Consider the following 21,243-nt stretch of genomic DNA (forward strand, 5'->3'; position numbering starts at 1 on the left):
CTTTTCACAGTAACTTAATTTGAAGCCTACTTGTGACAAAGCGGTTTTCATTTCATTTCCATTCAGGTGGGTGTTGACTGGGAGGAGGTTTGAAAGGCAACAGGGACTGTTAATTGGAACCATCACCTTGGCGACTTCTTTAAGGTGCACCACCTCCTCCTAAATCTGGAGTACACCAGTCTCGTCACCAATTTCTCATTTGCCTACGCACACTGGAGAGGGTGCAGAGGAGATTCACCGGGCTGTTCCCTGGCCTGGAATGTTTCAGCGATGAAGAGAGGCTGGACAGGCTGGGGTTGAGTTCCTTTGAGCGGAGAAGGCTGAGGGGGGACCTGATTGAGGCGGGCAAAATTATGAGGGGCATAGACAGGGTTGACAGGAAGGAACTTTGCCCCTTAGTCGAGGGTGGTCAATAACCAGGGACATAGATTTAAGGCAAGGGGCAGGAGATTCTGAGGGGATTTGAGGCAAAACAATTTCGCCCAGAGGGTGGTGGGACTCTGGAACTCACTGCCTGAAAGGGTGGTGGAGGAGGGAACCCTCCCAACCTTTAAAGAACATTTAAAGGAGCCTTTGAAATGCCAGAACAGACAACGTAACGGGCCAAGTGCGACGCACGGTCGGAGCCGTGTGTACCATCTACGAGACTCACTGCAGGACCTCACCAAGGCCCCTCAGACAGCACCTTCCAAACTCATGCCCACTGCTATCTAGAAGGACAAGAGCAGCAGATACCTGGGAACCCCACCACCTGGAGGTGCCCTTGGGAAGTATCGGCAGTGTAGAAGGAAAGTAATGAGGAATTATTAGTTGCTTTGGACCGCTTAGAAAAGATTAATATTAGTTGCGATAATAAAAAAACACTTTCTAAAGCATGCTGGGATCACTTGGCTACATTTAACACTGTTTTGAGCCATATCTTAGAATGATGGGTATTTGCAAATAAAGTTTAGATTAATCCTATTGTACTGACAAGGACTGCAGAATGTTATTAGTTAAGAGATAATAAACCAAGAGTGCTCCCAAGGTTGTTTAACATAAACATGGCCAGACCAGAGATTGTTTTGCACGGAAAATTGTTGATTTCGGTATAAAGGTATGGGGCGGGATTCTCAGTGAACCGGCGGGGTGGGCCACTCCGGTGCCGAGGGGTGGCATGAACCACTCCGGCGTCGGGCCGCCCCCAAAGGTGCGGAATCCTCCGCACCTTCAGGGGCTAGGCCGGCGCTGGAGTGTTTGGCGCCCGCCAGCCGACGCCGAAGGGCCTCTGCCGGTTGGCACGAGTTGGCACATGCGCGGGTGCGCCAGCGTGTGCTGGCGTCATCCCAACACATCCGCAGGGGGGTTCTTCACCGCACCGGCCGTGGCGGAGGTTGACAGCAGCCGGTGCGGGCGGAAAGAGTGCCCCCACGGCACAGGCCCGCCCGCGGATCGGTGGGCCCCGATCACGGGCCACGCCACCGTGGGGGCACCCTCCGGGGCCAGATTCCCCCCCAAGGACTCTGCAGGCCGCCCATGGAGCCAGGTTCCACCGGTAAGGACCTGTTGTGATTAACGGCGGCGGGACCCGCCGAAAACGGGCGGCCACTCGGCCCATTGCGGGCCAGAGAATCGGCAAGGGGCCATTGCCAGCAGCCGACAACCGGCGCAATTCCCGTCCCCGCCAAAACCCTGGCGCCGGAGAATTCAGCAGCCGGCTGGGGCGGGATTCAGGCCGCCCCCCCCAGCGATTCTCCAACCTAGCCGGGGGGGGGGGGGGGGGGGGGGGGTCGGAGAATCCCGCCCATGTTCTATTTCTGCTGTAACTCAGAGTGCTGATGAATAGTCATTAACCGTTGCAGCCTCGCCACGATATCGTGTCAATAAATTCCTGAAACGAAGCTCGAAGTCTCCGCCTGATATTACTTCCATGGCAGGGCAGTAAAAGCAAAGGCAATTGAAAACAAGCAGGGAGGGGGGGGGGGGGGGTGACTGGAGTGAGAGAGAGCGCCGTCTCCCTGTGAACCACTTGCAGACAGCACCTGGGCTTCCAGCCTGATTTCTCCTCTGATAACTTAAAAAAAAGAAAGATCGGTGATTGCCTGAGGGAATTCAAATAAATTGTGACAAGCTTCTCCAAACTGTAAGTTCTGTGAAAGGGAATCAATCGGTTTGTTTGAAGACTGCCTCTGCTACTTGTCAGTCACTTTGCTATGGGTGAGGGTGAGATTGAAGGAGCCGTGTTTCAGTTCTATGGACTGATTCCATATCACTGGAACAGTCAGCGTCGGTGTCGACTCCTGATGTTCCGTAATTATTAAGGCACCTGGATTCTGGAAGTTTTATATCGGATTTTCAGCGAGTGAGGTTGAGTTTGGCTTCCTCCTTCCACCGTCACACATGCAGGAGTAGCAATATTTCCCCCACTCATGCAGATGGTGAGCACTACCAATTCTCTGAAAAGCAACTCGCAAGGTCAGAGGTGATTGTAAGGTCCGTAGCTGAATCATTGTCTTTCAACTCAAAACTTTGCTCCCTACGCAGTTGTGGTGTAAGGATCCTCCTGTTTAATCCCCGTCTTCTCCCTTTTCCTCCTTTCAATTTCTGTTGTTTAGCTATTTCAACTTTTTGTACAAGGACATTTAATGTGCCTATGCCTTTAAGATGGACTTCACCTTTACTTCGAGTGGCTGGTAACCTTAGAATTTCATAGAATTGATTTAAAGCGCAGAAGGAGGCCACTCGGCCCATCGAGTCCGCACTGGCTCCCGGAAAGATCACCCCATCCAAGCCCACACCCCCAAGGCCATCCCCACAACCCAGTCGCCCGACCCAACCCAACCCAACATTTTTTGGACACTCAGAGAAATTTAGCATGGCCAATCCACCTAACCTGCACATTTTTGGACTGTGGGAGGAAACCGGAGGAAACCCACACAGACATGGGGAGAACGTGCAGACACCGCATAGACAGTGACCCAAGCCGGGAATCGAAGCTGGGACCTTGGAGCTGTGAAGCAACAGTGCTAACCAACCACTGTGCTACCGTGCCTCCCCACTGTGCTACCATGACCCCCCCCTGATGTATGACCTCATGCAAGGCAGGTTGCAAAGAGCTGTTCACATTGTGGATCAGCAGATTCAAGGGAGATCATTGCTGACACACTGTGATGGACTTGGCTGTCGGCCAATGGACTGTTTCGAGGGCCATATAATGGCCCCTGCCAATTGGTCGGACTAGTTCCTTCCTCTGTGTGACTATTTATTTTTCCTTTCCATTTGGTGAAGCTTGAGGGTCACAGCTTTGATCTCTTTCTCTTCTTTAATGGATTATTTCTGAAGATCCAAATTAAGGACCTTTCTCTCTCCACAGTCATACTGAACTGGAGGGAAATCCAATCCAGCCCGGCCACCATCTGAAGGCAGGGTCAGTTGTTTAAAACCCTTTTGCAACCTTGCGTGGGCGACTCTGTTCTTATTTCAACAAGGCTGTTGGTCATTCTGATGGAGTTGGAAACAAGTAAGAATTGAACAGACCTGAGGCTGTTCCTATGAGTGAAGGCCCAGGTTGATTAGGGGGCAGCACGGTAGCATGGTGGTTAGCATAAATGCTTCACAGCTCCAGGGTCCCAGGTTCGATTCCCGGCTGGGTCACTGTCTGTGCGGAGTCTGCACGTCCTCCCCGTGTGTGCGTGGGTTTCCTCCGGGTGCTCCGGTTTCCTCCCACAGTCCAAAGATGTGCAGGTTAGGCGGATAACCAATAAGGTTACTTGGGGGGGGGGGGGGGGGGGTTGTTGGGTTACAGGTATAGGGTGGATACGTTGGCTTGAGTAGGGTTATCATTGCTCGGCACAACATCGAGGGCCGAAGGGCCTGTTCTGTGCTGTACTGTTCTATGTTCTATGTTCTAAGTGAAAGTGCCTCTCCAGAGGAGAACCTATTGGCTGGGAGTACTGACTGAATGCAGCTGGCAGACGATCTTCTCTAACATGACACAGTTAGCTTCGATCCTTCGGTATCCTGGGCTGACAGCCTGCTGCAATGACTTCAACATCAGAAACAAGGACCCTCATCTTTCATTTCATTTTACTTCCAATTATTATCCCCTTCTCCTTCTGCTCCCTCTGCGTATGCCCATCCTGTGTGTATATGGGTGGAGGGTGGGGTGGTAAAAGGGTGATCAGCTGACCGTTATTCCATTATACCTACTGTATATTTCAACTTTGTTTCTGTTATGAACAGTTACTGTGTTCAACTTCCAGCCCTGGTGGCTATAACTTATTGAGCAATCAAGGGGCCAAAGATTCTGCAAACTCTATACGTATCATTAGTGAATTCATTTATGTTGGGACCCTGGGGTCTGTGGGACTGAAATTGACTGCACACTAGCCCATGGTGCCATAACAGCAGTATATGTTGTGAGGTTCAACACCGTCTTTAGTGTATCAGCATAGTATTTGGCCACCAGCTTTGGCATGTGCCACCAGAAGAGAGTGTTTGAGTACCAGAGGCTGGATTCTCCGCCCCGCCATGCCACATTTCTTCCCCGACCCGCTGTCGGGATTCTCCGTTACGCCAGCTGGTCAATGGAGTTTCCTATTGTGGGGCTGTCCATGCCGGCAGGAAACACCGGAAAAAATGGAGAATCCCGCCGGCGGAGAATCCCGCCCCAAGACCTTCGACTTGGCACCAGGTTCACAGCCTACAGAACAGTAGTGATACCTGTCATAATATACACACAGGTATATGATGGTGCACAGGCAGGCAGTGATTGACACACAGGATGACCAATGAACACACAGAACACAGCAGCCAATCACCAGACAGGGCATGGCCACTATAAAGCCAGAGGGCACTAGTTTTCCCGTTCTCTCGGGATCCAGCCTCTGAGACAGTCAGAGCCCGTGAGCAACAACTAGACCATACACCAGGTGGTAGTCAGTTAGTCTGGTCAGGTTAGCCTCAGGTCTCCAGTCAACTCAGCAGAGTGTCAACCCACAGTTAAAGTATGTATGATAGTTAAGAGTTCAATAAAATCGAGTTGAATTTCTTTAAGTGTTGGAAGCCTCTCTCTCTCACTGCTACAGTAAACACAGTCCTCGCAGACCCAGCTTACCCAACACATCAATACCCACTCTCGGTAAGTAAGTAAAGTCACCACAGCCCAGATGTTCCCTTTGAGGGGGGGAGACCTGACTGGTGGTGATTTAACCTGAGGGTCAGCACATCTCAGGCGAGGGGCAAGGGTTGAGCCTTCGCTGATAACCCCAGCCAGTACGGGAATTGAACCCGCGCTGCTGGCCTCGGTCCGCATCACGAGCCAGGTGTCCGACCAGCTGAACTAAACCGACTCCCAACAACATAGTCCTGGCTGATTTACCTCAAAATGTTTCTCACTCCTGGACAATTGGGGTTTTGAAAAAAAAGCAAGATCGTAGCAAAGCCTGAAGGCCATCACCTCTCTCCTGGAAATCCCGCACTGCGGAATTATCTCTTTGCCAGTTCTGTTCTCCCACACCACGGCAGGACTATTGGACAGAACTGCAGGTTAAATGGTGACAAGCACATGACCTGTGCCCTGCCCATTGTAATGGCTGCTTTTTTTTTTTAAATGTCACACATTCTGTTCATTCAGCTTTCATCCGACGAAACAGACCCAGGAGACGGAATGCCAGGTCCTGATCCCGAAGCTTCACTCAGTTTCTTTAAACCCAACATAATGCGAAGGATTATGACTTATCCCTCAGACTTGAAATGGTGCCGTCGGTCGATGGCCTTTTGTCAGAGAAGGTTGTCAGGTTTATGTTGTTTGTCAGCTGTCAGTTTATCTGCCGCATTGGATCACGTGGAACGTACAGCACAGAGAGAGGCCATTCGGCCCATCTGCTGCTTGCCATTGTTCGAGCTCCACGAGAGTTCCCCCCCCCCCCCGCCCTATATTGTCAAACCCCGTCCGCATTGTCGTCCGTCATTGCGGAAAAGGAGGCCCCTTTGCTGAAGTTTTTTCTTAACCATCTGGCGGCTCTCAGGACAAATACAAGAATGCCAAGTTTCAAACCAACCCCGACAATTTGTACGATAGGAGAAGAAGGTGCCGATTGGTTGGAGAGTCGGCTCTGATTGGCCGAGGGGTTGCCATGGAGAGAGCGGCAGGAAATTATAGGCTCCCAGGCAATTAGAAAAAGGCGCAATCGGCTTGAAAATATTCCATTTATTTGCAGAGAATGCGTCCCCTGTTTACGAATGCATTATTTATAACTTTGCCCCTCATGACTTCCAATGACTTTGATCCAAGTTAAAATTATCAGGGATGTAGAGCGGCGCCGAGTTTCATTATTCCCTGTTTTATATTATTGCAGAAAAGGAAAAATTACCCTCATTGTCTCCTTAATGCAGCCTTCTGCATCATTGTTATTCAATACCCAAATGCTTGAGAACCATGACAACCTATTCAGCTGAAGGACATGACTCGTGACTGGAGGGAGCTTGTTCATTTGGGTTTGTTTTTTCCTTTGGTGACATTTTCGGGACTCATGTTATTAAATATCCATTTAACTCCTAGTTCCCTCAGTTTGCAGCCTCGGGATGTGAGCCATCAGGAAAACCGGGGGAGGGGAGGGGGGGGGGGGGCGTTACGAAATGGCGAAGTCCTGCTCCTTCCTTGGCGAGCGCTGAGCGGAGACTCACCCGACCTGTCCCTCCAGGCCCGAAGCTGATCGCTCACAATTGCGGATCACCCGACGTTCCAGCCCTTGTCGAATTCCCGTTCACCCAGAATTATTTTTGCGCCCGACGTGTTCTGCTCGTGTGAGCGTCTCCGCTATCCCCACCCCCCACCCACCCCTCCGGCTCCGGATCAGGAGTGTGCCCAGCGGGAAGCCTGACGAAGGATCATACTTTGGTACGTGTTTGGTGCTTGTTGAGGTCGCGGCTACGCCACATCTTTCTGATCCCACCTATTGGTCAGTGTATAGGCATCCCTCACACCACAAAACATTCCATGGCGTCATCGTCTCGAGTACGTTCTGGCCAACATTTATCCCTCAACCGATGCCGAAGACAGGCTGTTGCAAACATTGCTACAGGGACAGCACGGTAGCATGGTGGTTAGCATAAATGCTTCACAGCTCCAGGGTCCCAGGTTCGATTCCCGGCTGGGTCACTGTCTGTGTGGAGTCTGCACGTTCTCCCCGTGTGTGCGTGGGTTTCCTCCGGGTGCTCCGGTTTCCTCCCACAGTCCAAAGATGTGCGGGTTAGGTGGATTGGCCATGCTAAATTGCCCGTAGATCATTGCTCGGCACAACATCGAGGGCCGAAGGGCCTGTTCTGTGCTGTACTGTTCTATGTCCATGTATAATCCAATGGTGGAGCAAGCTCGAGGGGCTGAATGGCCTACTCCTGCTCCTAATTTGAATTTCCGTATGAATTTTCTTTTTTTTTTCTCCGAATATTTATTCTGTTCTGAAAGTTACAAAGACAATGTGCAGAGTGGGACAGGTCAAGACCTTTATCCATCTGCCTGCTTGCTCCAAAAAAGCAATTCAAATTCAAATTGAATCCAACTCGCTGTCTCCACAAGTAGGCGGCACAGTGGCACATTGGTTGCATGTGGATGCGTGCAAAAAAAATAGAGTTCAATGACTCCTCACGAGTAGTGAAGGTCAAGGACTCTATCTTCACAATCACACCGGCAGCCCCAGCAGCCCCTGCTTTTATTTTTGCCCAGCATGGTAGCACAGTGGTTAGCACGGTTGCTTCACAGCTCCAGGGCCCCAGGTTCGATTCCCGGCTTGGGTCACTGTCTGTGCACGAGTCTGCACCTTCTCCCCCGTGTGTGCGTGGGCTTGCTCCGGGTGCTCCGGTTTCCGCCCACAGTCCAAAGGTGTGCAGGTTAGGCGGATTGGCCGTGCTAAATTGCGCCTTAGTGGCCAAAAAGATGAGGTGAGATCATGGGGATAAGGTGGAGGCGTGGTTTTAAGGAGGGTGCTCTTTCCAAGGACCGGTGCGGACTTGATGGGCCAAATGGCCTCCTTCTGCGCCGTTAATTCGATGATCTGACGATTGATCGCATTGCTGCCTGTGGGAGCTTGCTGTGCGCAGTTTGGCTGCTGCATTTCGGACGTTGCTGCGGTGGCTACACTTCAAAAGTTCACCTCACTGGTCGCAAACGCTTTGGGTCATCTTGAGATGGCGAAAGAGGCAAACACAAAGGTTTTGTCCTCTCTCAGGGGGCAGATGTTGAGCAGTTAGTTGGAAGGTGAAAGGATTGGGACCCGGCATTGGAGGCGCCTGTTGGTGCAATGCATGTTTCCCGATTACCCCACGCAGAGTAGACTCCTGCAGTTTGAATGAAGCCTTCCGACAACAGTGCGCCGCCGTCTGTGAACTTTGAACCGCCGCGGATGCACAGCCCCCGAGAGGCCCTGTGACCGGGGCTAATCTGAGGCGCGTTCATTATGTTCCCCCGAATGGGTTTTTGGAGCCACTTTTCTTGACCTGAAACATGTACGAGGCCTGCTTGTGCTTTTGCAACTTGAGTGGGAGGGGGGGGGGGGTGGCCTTGCCAATGTGGTGTTAAAGGAGGGGGGGGTGGGGGAGGGTCACGAGATGTCAAAACTGCTCATTCAGTCGCTCAGGCTGTGAATTGTGTTGGAGCAGCTTTCGGCAGAGAGTCTGTAATGAAGTATTATAGTCCTCGCCCGCTTCCACGAGAGAAAAGTGGTCCAATTTGTCAGGCGGGGCCAAAGGTCAAGTCGGGCCTTTCATCGCCTAATCCCCCGGCTGAGAGCTGGGAACCCAACAATGCCGCTGCAGAATACAGATAAGTTTATAAATGACTGGAGCTTTGTCGTGACCTCAATGTGTTTTCTCCGCAGGGAGGCAGGATTTAAAGCGTGCCTGTCGATCAGGCCCACAAGGGTTTCTCGGGCCTACACAGGATGGCTCTTTCACTTGGCCTGGCTCTTGTCGGAAGCATTTTCCCACTAACTGGTTCTTCGGAATAATTACTCTTCAAAGATTAATTTGAGGGCTGTGGGCGTCCCTGGGTAGGCCAGCCAATTTGTTGCCCATCCCTAGTTGGCCTCGAGAAGGTGGTGGCGAGCTGCCTTCTTGAACCACTGCTTTCCCCGAGGTGTAGGTACACCCACAGTGCTGTTAGGGAGGGAGATCCAGCGACAGTGCAGGAACGGCCGTTATATTTCCAAGTCAGGGTGGTGGGTGACTTGGAGGGGAACATTGAGGTGTGCTCTTACCACGTTGTATCTGCTGTTCTTATCCCTCCAGATGGTAGTGGTCGTGGGTTTGGAAGGTGCTGTCTAAGGAGCTTTGGTGAGTTACTGCAATGCATCTTGTAGATGGTACACACGGCTGCTCGTCGGTGGTGGTGGGGGGGGGGGGGGGGGGGGGGAGTGAATGTCTGAGGAAGGGGGAGCAATCGAGCGAGGCTGCTTTGTCCTGGATGGTGTTGAGCTTCTTGAGTGTTGTTGGAGCTGCCCTCATCCAGGCAAGTGGAGAGTATTCCCTCACACTCCTGACTTGTGCCTAATAGATGTGCGGGTTTTGTAGATTGGCCATGCTCAAATTGCCCCTTAGTGTCCAGGGATGTGTCGGTTAGGTTACAAGGATAGGGCGGGTTGGGGGTGGAGGAGTGGACCTGAGTGGCAGAGTCGATGAGCTGAATGGCTTAGAACATAGAACAGTACAGCACAGAACAGGCCCTTCGGCCCTCAATGTTGTGCCGAGCCATGATCACCCCACTCAAACCCACGTATCCACCCTATACCCGTAACCCAACAACCCCCCCCATTAACCTTACTTTTTTTAGGACACTACGGGCAATTTAGCACGGCCAATCCACCTAACCCGCACATCTTTGGACTGTGGGAGGAAACCGGAGCACCCGGAGGAAACCCACGCACACACGGGGAGGACGTGCAGACTCCACACAGACAGTGACCCAGCCGGGAATCGAACCTGGCTTCCTTATGTATTGTCCGGTTACCACAGGCAGGCTTTGGGGAGTCAGGAGGTGGGTTACTCACCACGGGATTCCCAGCCTCTGACCTATTCTTGTAGCCACAGTATTTATATGGCTGGGTCCAGTTCAGTTTCTTAAAGGTAACCCCAGGATGTTGATAGTGCGGGATTCAGCGATGCTAATGCCATTGAATGTCAAGGGGTGAAGATTATCCATTTGAATACTGATTGTTCCGTGAAGTAACCAAGGCTGCTTTGTTCAGACTGGTGCAGGTGGCTCTCTTGACTGCTTTACTTAATTAGGTTCACGATAGATATTCTGGTGGTTTGACGGACGGAACTCTGGTCTCTGATTCCTGATGGTTTCAGGTTTCAATCCTTGAGAGGCTTGAGCACCGATTCTGGACAGCCAATCCCGGTGCAGTATTGAGGGAGTGCGGCTACGTTGGGAGTGCTGCCTTGTGTGTGAGATGTTAGAGTGCCTGCTCTCTGAACGAGCGGCACTATTTGGCGAGATGCGGGGATCTTTTCCTTGCTGTCACTAAATGCAGCCCTGCAAACATTCCCAAAGGTGGGATAATGGAAGGTAACAAATGTGGTGCGTGCGAAAAGGTTCAATGAAGGGGAGTTGGGTGTTTAAGATTGGAAGGAAATTGTGTGTTTAGCATTGAGAGAGGCTTGAGACTTTTTTTCCCAATAAATTTAGAGTACCCAATTCATTTTTCCTAATTAAGGGGCGATTTAGCCTGGCCAATCCACCTTCCCTGCACATCTTTGGGTTGTGGGAGCGAAACCCGCGTGGACACGGGGAGAAGGTGCAAACTCCGCATGGACAGTGACCCAGAGCCGGGGTCGAACCTGGGACCTCGGCGCCGTGAGGCAGCACTGCTACTTACTGATCCACTATGTTGCCCCGAGGCTTGAGACTACAGCACTGATGGAGCCGTCCCAGCACAGATAGCAGTCATTCAGACCATCGAGTCTTCAGAACTGGGTCTTTTCTCCTGAAGGGGATTGGGGCCTTTAATGCCGTGGAGGACCTGGGTCTGTGATGAATGTAGGAAATGTACATATTCATTGTATTATGTGTCTGCTGCACTAATATAATTCAAGAAGTTAGGCTAAAGTATCCAGATTACTGGATTGAAGCTGTGATCAAGGGGTTAACAGCTATGCAGGGGGTGCTGTCACTAATGGGAGGGGGCTGGGTCTGATTTTTTTAGTTTCTTTTTCAGCCCTACCTCTGTGTCTATTATTTTTTTATTTTCATTTTTTTATTCTGCTCTAGATTCTCAGGAAATGAGTTGTGTTTCTCAGGCTGACTTCTGAAAGCTTCTCTCTCAAGGACTTTGTGAATCAGGGTGGGATTCGCCCGCCCAACATCTGTAAGCCACTGAGTGTTAACTTTATTACTAAGTGGTATTTGACCTGTTGTGTGCGAATTTTGCTTCATTGAAAGTTTGGAAGTAGATGGGAAAGTAAGTTCAAAGAACTTTCTTTATTTTAAAAAAGCTGTTTAACTGATAATTAAAAAGCTGTGTTTCTCCCTTGAATGTTAATGGGGTTAATCCTGTGTTAATAATGAAGTTTGTTTGAATATAAAAGATCCCTGGTTGTCAGTGGAATCACTCCTGGAGTGAAGTATAATTTCCTTGCGGTTTACAAAATGGAAAAGTAATTGGGGTCTTGTCCGGTTTCCTAAACTAAATTAGGGTGGGGTCCGGGTGCTGTAACAGTCTATCTGTCAGTTTGCACTCATATTCATCTTCCCTATGTCACAGTATGTGGATATTTGATTTTGATTTGATTTGTTTTATTGTCACATGTACTGAAGTACAGTGAGAAGTATTTTTCTGGGCCGAGGGAACGTACACAGTACGTACATAGTAGACAAAAAAAGAATAACCAACAGGGAACATTGACAAATGGTACATCAGCAAACAGTGATTGGTTACAGTGCGGAACAAGGGGCCAAACAAAGCAAATACATGAGCAAGGGCAGCATAGGGCGTCGTGAATGGTGTTCTTACAGGGAACAGATCAGTCCGAGAGGGAGTCGTTGAGGAGTCTTCTAGCTGTGGGGAAGAAGCTGTTCCTATATCTGGATGTGTTCAGACGTCTGTTCCTTCTGCCTGATGGAAGGGTCTGGAAGAAGGCAATGCCTGGGTGGGAGGGGTCTCTGACAATGCTGTCTGCCTTCCTGAGGCAGCGGGAGGTGTAGACAGAATCAATGGGAGGGTGGCAAGCTTGTGCGATGCTCTGGGCTGAGTTCACCACACTCTGCAGTTTCTTGCGATCTTGGACCGAGCAGATTCCATACCAGGCTGTGATGCAGCTGGATAGGATGCTCTCAATGGCACACCTGTAGATGTTTGTGAGAGTCGATGCAGACATGCCGAATTTATTTAGCTTCCGTAGGGAGTTGAGACGTTGTATTATACAATGCATATTGTTGTATTGGATATTGTAGAGTACATAAAGGATTAATGTAATGTTACTACTCTAGTCACTAGATGGTGCTCTAGAGCGGCACTGTGGCACAGTGGTTAGCACAGTTGCTTCACAGCACCATGGTCCCAGATTCGATTCCCAGCTTGGGTCACTGTCTGTGCGGAGTCTGCACGTTCTCCCCGTGTCTGCGTGGGTTTCCTCCGGGTGCTCCGGTTTCCTCCCACAAGTCCCGAAAGACGTGCTGTGAGGTGAATTGGACATTCTGAATTCTCCCTCAGTGTACCCGAACAGGCGCCGGAATGTGGCGACTAGGGGCTTTTCACAGTAACTTCATTGCAGCGTTAATGTAAGCCTCCGTGGGACAATAAAGATTATTATAATATCACATGCCTCCTTGACTTCTGAGAGAGAGCGGGACAGAGCAAAAGAAGTAAGTGTGAGGTAGCTTAACTGATGGTTTAGTATTGTAGATGTGCAGTGTTACCTTTACTTAACTAATTCCTTAGCAATGTGTACGGATCTAATTCAGTGTAGTGTAATAAATTGGTTTTGTTTGTTCAACTCTGCTCGCTGTTCTTTGTTAACACTGCGCCCTTCACCGTCCTGAAAGAACAAAAACAAAGAACACAACACTCTGGTCCTGAAGGGGTTACACAAATAATACCAGCTCCGCTCAACACACTGAGTGACAGAAAGCAATTCTGTGAAATACTCGCCTAAAAGGGATAACAGCATTATATTGTACGTTGAGCAGTGGCAAAGCAATGTTTGGACTCTCACACTGTTAGATTATGTTTTGCTCAGGCTATAGATATTTAAATGCCCTTTGCTCTCCATGGCAACAAGACGCATTTACTGACGGGCTGACTCCAGTGAAGAGAGCGTTTGCGACTTTACATCCTTTTTTGATGCTCATACCATGGTCCATTGCAGTTTTTGACACATCGACAGCTTGCGGCTAATTCTCAGCAGAAGGTGCGACCAGGTCCTTGCAGACAAAGGCCGAGGGGCTCGCTGGGCCATCTTAGCGGCAGCTAAGAGTCAACCACATTGTTGCGGCGCCTGAATTCACACATAGGCCAGACCGGGTAAGGGCGGCAGATTTCCTTCCCCAAAGGGTCACTCGTGAAAGCAGGTGGGTTTTTACGACAATCGATGATAGTTCCGTGGTCGCCATCGCCGAGACCAGCCTCCAATTCCATATTTAATTCATCAGGTTTAAATTCCACCAGCTGCCGTTGTGGGATTTGAACCCGTGTCACCAGAGCGTTAGCCTGGGTTTCTGGATTACGATGCCACCATCCCCACTCTTGTGGGCAAGACCTGAACGAGGGGCGATAAATTCAAGGTGGTCAAGCAAATAGTGTCTTAATGGCTGCTTCCATGCCAAATCCAGCCCTATCCCAAAGCCTTTTAAATCTAAACTCAATCACCTTCATCATAGAATAGAACTCGAACAGTGCAGAAGGAGGCCATTCGGCCCATCGAATCTGCTCCGACCCTCTGAAAGAGCGGTCTACTGAGGCTCACTCCCCCACCCTATTGCTGTAACCCCACAAACCTACCTAACCTGCACACTGTAGCATCTCTCTCCTACTCTTCTATCTCTCTCCTTCTCTCTGCCCTTTCCATTTTTTGGGTGCTTTTAATTCCCTTTACTTTGTTTCTCTGTAGATTTTTCCTGTCAGAAATCCTAAAGCGGTGGGTGAAGAAGAGAAGGGGGGGGTGGGGTGAGGGCAGGCCTTTGCGAATGGGCCTGATTTTAACTCCTATTGCACTCCCTTCCCTCAACCTGGTTTTGCTGGTTTACAAGAATAGCGTCAGAAATGAGCATTTCTGCCGAGCTGAGCAAGCTAGGTCTCTGGTTTATAAAAGGCGAAAGGCTGAGGGGTGACCCGATCGAGCTTCATAAGATTGTGAAGAGACTTGCTAGGGTAAACATCGAGAAGAAGTTTCCAGGGCCGGGATTCTCCCCTACCCGGTGGGGCGGGGGGGTCCCGGCGTGTTGGAGTGGCGTGAACCACTCCGGCGTCGGGTTGCCCCTAAAGGTGCGGCAGTCTCCGCACTTTAGGGGTCAAGCCTTCGCATTGAGAAGCTAGGCCCACGCCGGAGTGGTTCCTGCTCCGCCGGCTGGCATGAACGGCCTCTGGCACCACGCCAGCCAGGGCCGAAAGGACTTCGCCGGCCGGCGTAGGTCCGCACGAGCGCCGGAGCGTCAGCGTCTGCTGACGTCATCCCAGCACATGCGCAGGGGAGGGGGTCTCTTCCGCGTCCGCCATGGTAAAGACCATGGCGAAGGTGGAAGAAAAAGAATGCCCTCATGGCACAGGCCCGCCCGCCGACCGGTGGGCCCCGATCTCGAGCCAGGCCACCGTGGGTCCAGGGTCAGATCGCCCCACGCACCCCCCCCCCCTCCCCCCCCCCCCCCCCCCCCCCCCCCCCCCCCCCCCCCCCCGGCGGGGGGGTCGGAGAATCCTGCCCCAGATTACTTTTATCTTGGGATGCAATATGGGCGTCGCTGGCTGGGCCAGCATTTGTTGGCCATCCCTAATTGCCCTTTGAACTGAGTGTCACGCTAGGCCATTTCAGAGAGGGGCAGTTAAGAGTCGACCACATTTGCTGTGGTCTGGAGTCACATGTAGACCAGACCGGGTAAGGACGGCAGATTTCCTTCCCTAAAGGGCATTAGTGAACCAGATGAATTATTACGACAATCAATGGTAGTTTCGTGGTCAACACTCAGATTTAATTCATTCAATTTAAATTCCACCAGCTGCCATTGTGGGATTTGAACTCGTGTCCCAGGATCATTAGTCTGGGTTTCTGGAATAAAATGTCACCATCTCCGCACTTTTGTGCTCGAGCTGAACTAGGCGTGATAGATATAAGTTGGTCACTAATCAATCCCATAGGGAATTCAGGAGAATCTTCGTTATCCAGTGAGGAACAATGGCCTGTAATGATGGGAAGCACGGGCCACTGTTTTTAATAGGGAAATGTGCGCAATTAACTGTGCGCTGATGATGCGTCCAGTGCCAGGCTCCAGCGCAGCGCAAGAGGAGTGCAACACTGCCGCCTAATGAAGCGACCAGCTTGGGAACGCCCATCGAGGGCAGGTCAGCTTGGGAACGGCCATCGATGGCAAGTCAGTTTGGGAACGCCCATTGAGGGCAGGTCAGCTTGGGAACGCCCATTGAGGGCAGGTCAGTTTGGGAACGCCCATTGAGGGCAGGTCAGCTTGGGAACGCCCATTGAGGGCAGGTCAGCTTGGGAACGCCCATTGAGGGCAGGTCAGCTTGGGAACACCGATTGAGGGCACGTCAGCTTGGGAACGCCCATTGAGGGCAGGTCAGCTTGGGAACGCCCATTGAGGGCAGGTCAGTTTGGGAACGCCCATTGAGGGCAGGTCACCTTGGGAACGCCCATTGAGGGCAGATCAGCTTGAGAACACCCATTGAGGACAGGGCATCTTGAGAACGCCCATTGAGGGCAGGCCAGCTTGGGAACGCCCATTGAGGGCAGATCAGCTTGAGAACACCCATTGAGGACAGGGCATCTTGAGAACGCCCATTGAGGGCAGGCCAGCTTGGGAACGCCCATTGGGGGCAAGCATTTAAACAGCAGATTTAGATTGAACACAACAGGCAACTTTTTTAACAACTGTTTCATAGAATTCATAGAATTTACAGTGCAGAAGGAGGTCATTCGGCCCATCGAGTCTGTACCGGCTCTTGGAAACAGCACCCCACCCAAGGCCAACACCTCCACCCTATCCCTATAACCCAGTAAACCCACCCAACACTAAGGGCAATTTTGGACACTAAAAGCAATTTATCATGGCCAATCCACCTAACCCGCACATCTTTGGACTGTGGGAGGAAACCGGAGCACCCGGGAGAAACCCACGCACACACGGGGAGGATGTGCAGACTCCGCACAGACAGTGACCCAAGCCGGAATCGAACCTGGGACCCTGGAGCTGTGAAGCAATTGTGCTATCCACAATGCTACCGTGCTGCCCTTAAATGCATACACAGGCATACACAAGTTTTTTTAACAGGTTTGTTTTGCTCTTTCTTTGAAACAGGCATTACTATTGTTGTTGATTCTTGTAAAGTAATTTATTTTTTATGATTAAGGGTGATTACTTATAAGTGAACACGTTTGGTTATTTGTTTTAAATCTGTGAAACTATTTAAATCTGCACAAGATTGTTGTACAATTTTAAGTGGGGCATGCTTAAAAATGTTTGTATGTTTTAATTTAGAATACGGTCATGAGATTTTAAACATGTGCAGACCTGGAGAGAACGTGCAAACACCACACAGTCACCCAAGCTGAATTGAACGGGTCCCTGGTGTTGTGAGGCATCAGTGCTAACCACTGTGCCACCGTGGCCTTGTTCCTGCCTTGTTTACTTCATTTAGTCATTTATAATGACCTCATTAATAAACGTGTTTTGATGTTTCAGGAAGGCATTTGTAGAAGCTTGTAAATGTCACTGGAAACATTTATTAACAAAAATTATTTTCTAAAAACAAAGCTTTGAAACCAGTTCGCATTTAACCTAGCGCTTAACTTTATCAGCTGAACAATGACATAACACAACTTCGACTTTTACAAATTTTTGGGAATAAAATGTATTTTCTCACTTAAACACAAGGGTCAATGAAATGCATGTTTCCACATAAACACAACGGTTCTGTCTATTTGTAAAGGGGAGGGGAGGGAAGCAGGGGCAAGGAAAGGTTTTGATTTACCAAATTGTTAATATAACAAGCTTAACGTCCGAAATCAGCAGCTGCCAGGCGATCTTGAACGGCCCTCGTGTCACCTGGGCTTGCGGACCTGCATCAGGAGGTAGGCTTGCAATAGGCCATATTAGCTTGCTCCAGCCCATCTTCCGGGTGAATGCTCAGTCCGTGCTGAATGGCAAAGTTGTCACACTATCTCTGGTGCACACTGTAACATGCCCCCTGACCTGTCCAGACATCGAAAACATGATTTCAAAACTCCAATTGTCCTCTCCACTACCTGACGTGCGCACAGTTGTATCGTTCCTGTGCTTCATTGATGATCCTCCGGAATGGTGTCAAAAGCCACATTCTCAATGGGTATCCCTTATCACCCAGAAACCATCCTTTAATTCCTGGTGGCGTTGCCGCGGGCCGGTGTAACATTGAGCTTTCAAGGATAAATAGTCATGGACAGTTCCCCGGTTGTTTGCATTTACAGTGAGGATCCTGACTTGTGCATCACATTCCATCATCACATTTAAAGAATGGAACCCCTTCCTGTTGGTGAATGAAACGGTGTCATTTCTTGGTGCCTTCAATGTAATATGTGTCCCATTGACAGCCCCGATTACTGTTGAGAAACCAGCATTCCTGGAGAATGCGATGGACCTCTCCTTCATCTTCACAGGGGATGTGTCAAAGAAAATAAGCTCCAAAGCCTTACGATGAATTGCATTCATAACTTGGTGAATGCAGATCCTCCCAGCATTCGGTGAAATGTTACATATGTCACTAATGCCATGTTGAAAGGACCCGGGCGCAAAACGATTCAGCTCCGTCGTGAGTTTTATTTTCACTGTTAAGCCAGTGTGTCAGTTAGAGTTCAGCTTCAGGTCTTCCTTCAACATTTCACAAAGGCTTCCTTACTGAAGCGCAGTCTCCTGGCACACATCTCCTCTGAGACCATTTCATACGCTGTCCTTTGTCCACTATTAGGGGTGGGTAACTGATTCACTTCCTCGTCAGGCGGAGATGATGCCTGACTCTTCTCTCATGATCCCTGCGCAGGCGTCGACACCTCAACAGAAGTTCAAGGACTTTAAGAAGCTCCGGCGGAAGTGAAGCCTGACTACACATTTTGAGTCTGCGCTGGATTCTGCAATACCTGTCAGAGAGATAGTTCACATTAGCTTACAGGAGGATTGCATACCTCAACTAATGCAGCGTTAGTGTTAAAGCATTTGAAATAATCACTGAGGCTTGTAGATGTAGCCATCCGGGATGGCCACTTACAAAGGGAAACATGGCCACTTGCAAAGAATCATGGGAAATATGGCCAATGCAGGATCCAGACGAACTCAGAGCTAAAGTTATGTTTGCCACTAGTGATATATTGACCACTAGATAACCAGACACTATGGAAACCTCCATCCTATTTGCATCCTAATGGCCCATTTCCCCAGAACAAAAGACCTGTACTCAGGTATCAGATACAGATCCAGACTCATCACCGCCACTCCCTTCACCCTGGAAGCCCAAACAGCCAAGGCCAATGACCGCTCAGGACACACCCAGCCATCAAGGCACCCGCCCCTTTATTGGCTAAAATCAAAGGCAGTAATCGAAGCCTGCCGAATTATTGGGCCCAAAGCTAAGGACCGCCCAAAAGAGCCCCAAAGGCTAAAGAGAGACACTGCCATGTGTTCAGTCTCTTTTGGCCCCGACTTACCCATCACGACCAGAAGCAAGTTCAAGACCATCAACCGTACCAGACGGATGAGCCCAGCAGAAACAAAGTCACTTCTCCAGACCCAGCCACGCCAAATCCGAACAAAGGCCTTGTTCCTCTGCGTAAAGCCGGGTTCCTGAAGGTAAGTACAGGTTGTTGTAATGTTAGGTGTATTTTAGCTTGTAGTGTTTTATGTTGCATGTCAAAGTAATTTTTGTGTGTAAATAAACTATCATTGAACTTGAACTAACTAACTGGTTGTTGGGCCTTTGATCGATATCCGGTTAAACCTTGTGGTGGTATCATCTGATACCTGCCGACTCTGAAAGCAATATCCTCATTAATAACTGCTATATCAGCGTCCAGTTAAAAAGAGCAACATTATTGGCGTTTCCAGTGCGAATTGGCAACATAACTATAAACTGTACATCAGGGAGACTCGTAAACAATACAGCTTAAAATACATTGCAAAATGCAAATGTACTTTAACTCTGAATCAGCTGGGAGGATAAGCGTGCAAAATTAATGTCCTTGAAGGAGTGAATAACACCAAATATTGAGGCCGTAATCATCCAAAACCAACTCTGCTAGGCCGCCCGACTGCCAAAGCAAAGCTTCTTCACCCACCTCAAGGAAGGATCCCGAACAAGGGGATCAGGGGTTATGGGGAGAAGGCAGGAGAATGGAGATGAGAAAATATCAGCCGTGATCGAATAGCGAAGCAGACTCGATGGCCCAAGTGGCCTAATTCTGCTCCCATGTCTTATAGTCTTATGGTCTTATGGAACAAGAAGAGGACAAGGGAGGCTCTTGTAAGGCACCTTGTAGGCTTACCTCAAGAAATGGAACACAGACGTCAGTGCCTGGGAGAGCCTTGCTCAGAAGAGACCTACTTGGAGGAACCACCTGACTGACGGAACACAATTCTTCGAGAACACCCGGCGGCAAGAGGAGGTCCCGGAAATGGAACCGAAGAAAGGAATACCCGAGACTTAGTGTCCAAGGACCGATCCCACCTTTTGGATTCTCCTGGCAAAGTGAGTGATTGAAGATGCAGCTATAGGATCGACCTCATCAGCCACACAAGGACCCACAGAACCCGTGATCAGAAACACTATCGTCAGTGGTCAATGATACCCGTTAGCGAGTGGTGACCACATTCTATCCATTATAGTTCCTTTAATGGAATAAGACAGCCTCATAACAAACCAAAGATTAAAATTAAAATCTTCCTTTGACTTTATTAGCTTTAGTGGCATATTAAATATATTTATAAACGATGAACAATAATAATATGAAACATTAACCAGCACGGTCGCACAGGAGTTTACACTGTGGCTTCACAACACCAAGGTCCCGGGTTCGATTCCCGGCTTGGGTCACTGTCTGTGCGGAGTCTGCACGTTCTCCCCGTGTCTGCGTGGGTTTCCTCCGGGAGCTCCGGTTTCCTCCCAAAAGACGTTCTCGTTAGGTGAATTGGACATTCTAAATTCTCCCTCTGTGTACCTGAACAGGCGCCGGAGTGTGGCGACTAGGGGTTTTTCACAGTAACTTCATTACAGTGTTAATGTAAGCCTACTTGTGACAATGAAAAGATTATTACAAAGAAAGATTATTATTAACCTACCAAAATCCCTCTACTGGACTGAAAAATAAATGTGCAGCTACATTCTCCCCATCACCCCTTACCCCCTCGCTGCCACCCTCCCTGTTCCCTCGTTAGTAGCTCCCTCTTCCACCCAGGCTTTCCTACTGCTAGCTCCTCTCCTCTGTTCTGCAGCTTTTGTTATTGACCTTGTGGGTTCAGGGGGGGAGGGGGGAGCCTCCTGCCTCCTTCCCTCCTCCCTTCTTCCGCAATATTTCTCTGTTTGCCTCCCTTGGGTTCCCTACTCACCACCTCCCTCCTCCCCCCTTTGTACCTCCTCATTGGATGCATTCCTGTCCGCTCTCCCCCGTCTCCCCCTCTTTCCCCAGTCGCTGTTGGCCTCGAATGGGTTTTGGAACAGACCTCCGAATGGCCCCCACACTGTGTAGAAGCCCTCTTCCAACCCTTGGATGGTGTTGTTATGGGTCTGGGTTTAGAGAACCCCAAAGTGTATCATGGAGTTCACCTGACCCACAACTTTTAATAGATTGTGGTATGGGGAGCACACGGCCCACTCTGCAGGTGTGGTACAGCAGAAATGGAGAAGTATTTTTTAAAGCAAAACAATGTTTATTCTATGAACTCAAGTTAACCTTTTCAAGACATGCAGTGAACATCTCAGTAACCATTAATTCAAATACAACCCCCAAAGAATACAACACTAAGTAATCCTTTTAGCTTTCCTTTTAACATTAGTACGACTTAAAAACACCTTTTAACAGAAG

The sequence above is a fragment of the Scyliorhinus canicula genome, chromosome 25, assembly GCF_902713615.1.
Source record: "Scyliorhinus canicula chromosome 25, sScyCan1.1, whole genome shotgun sequence".
Classification (NCBI taxonomy): domain Eukaryota; kingdom Metazoa; phylum Chordata; class Chondrichthyes; order Carcharhiniformes; family Scyliorhinidae; genus Scyliorhinus; species Scyliorhinus canicula.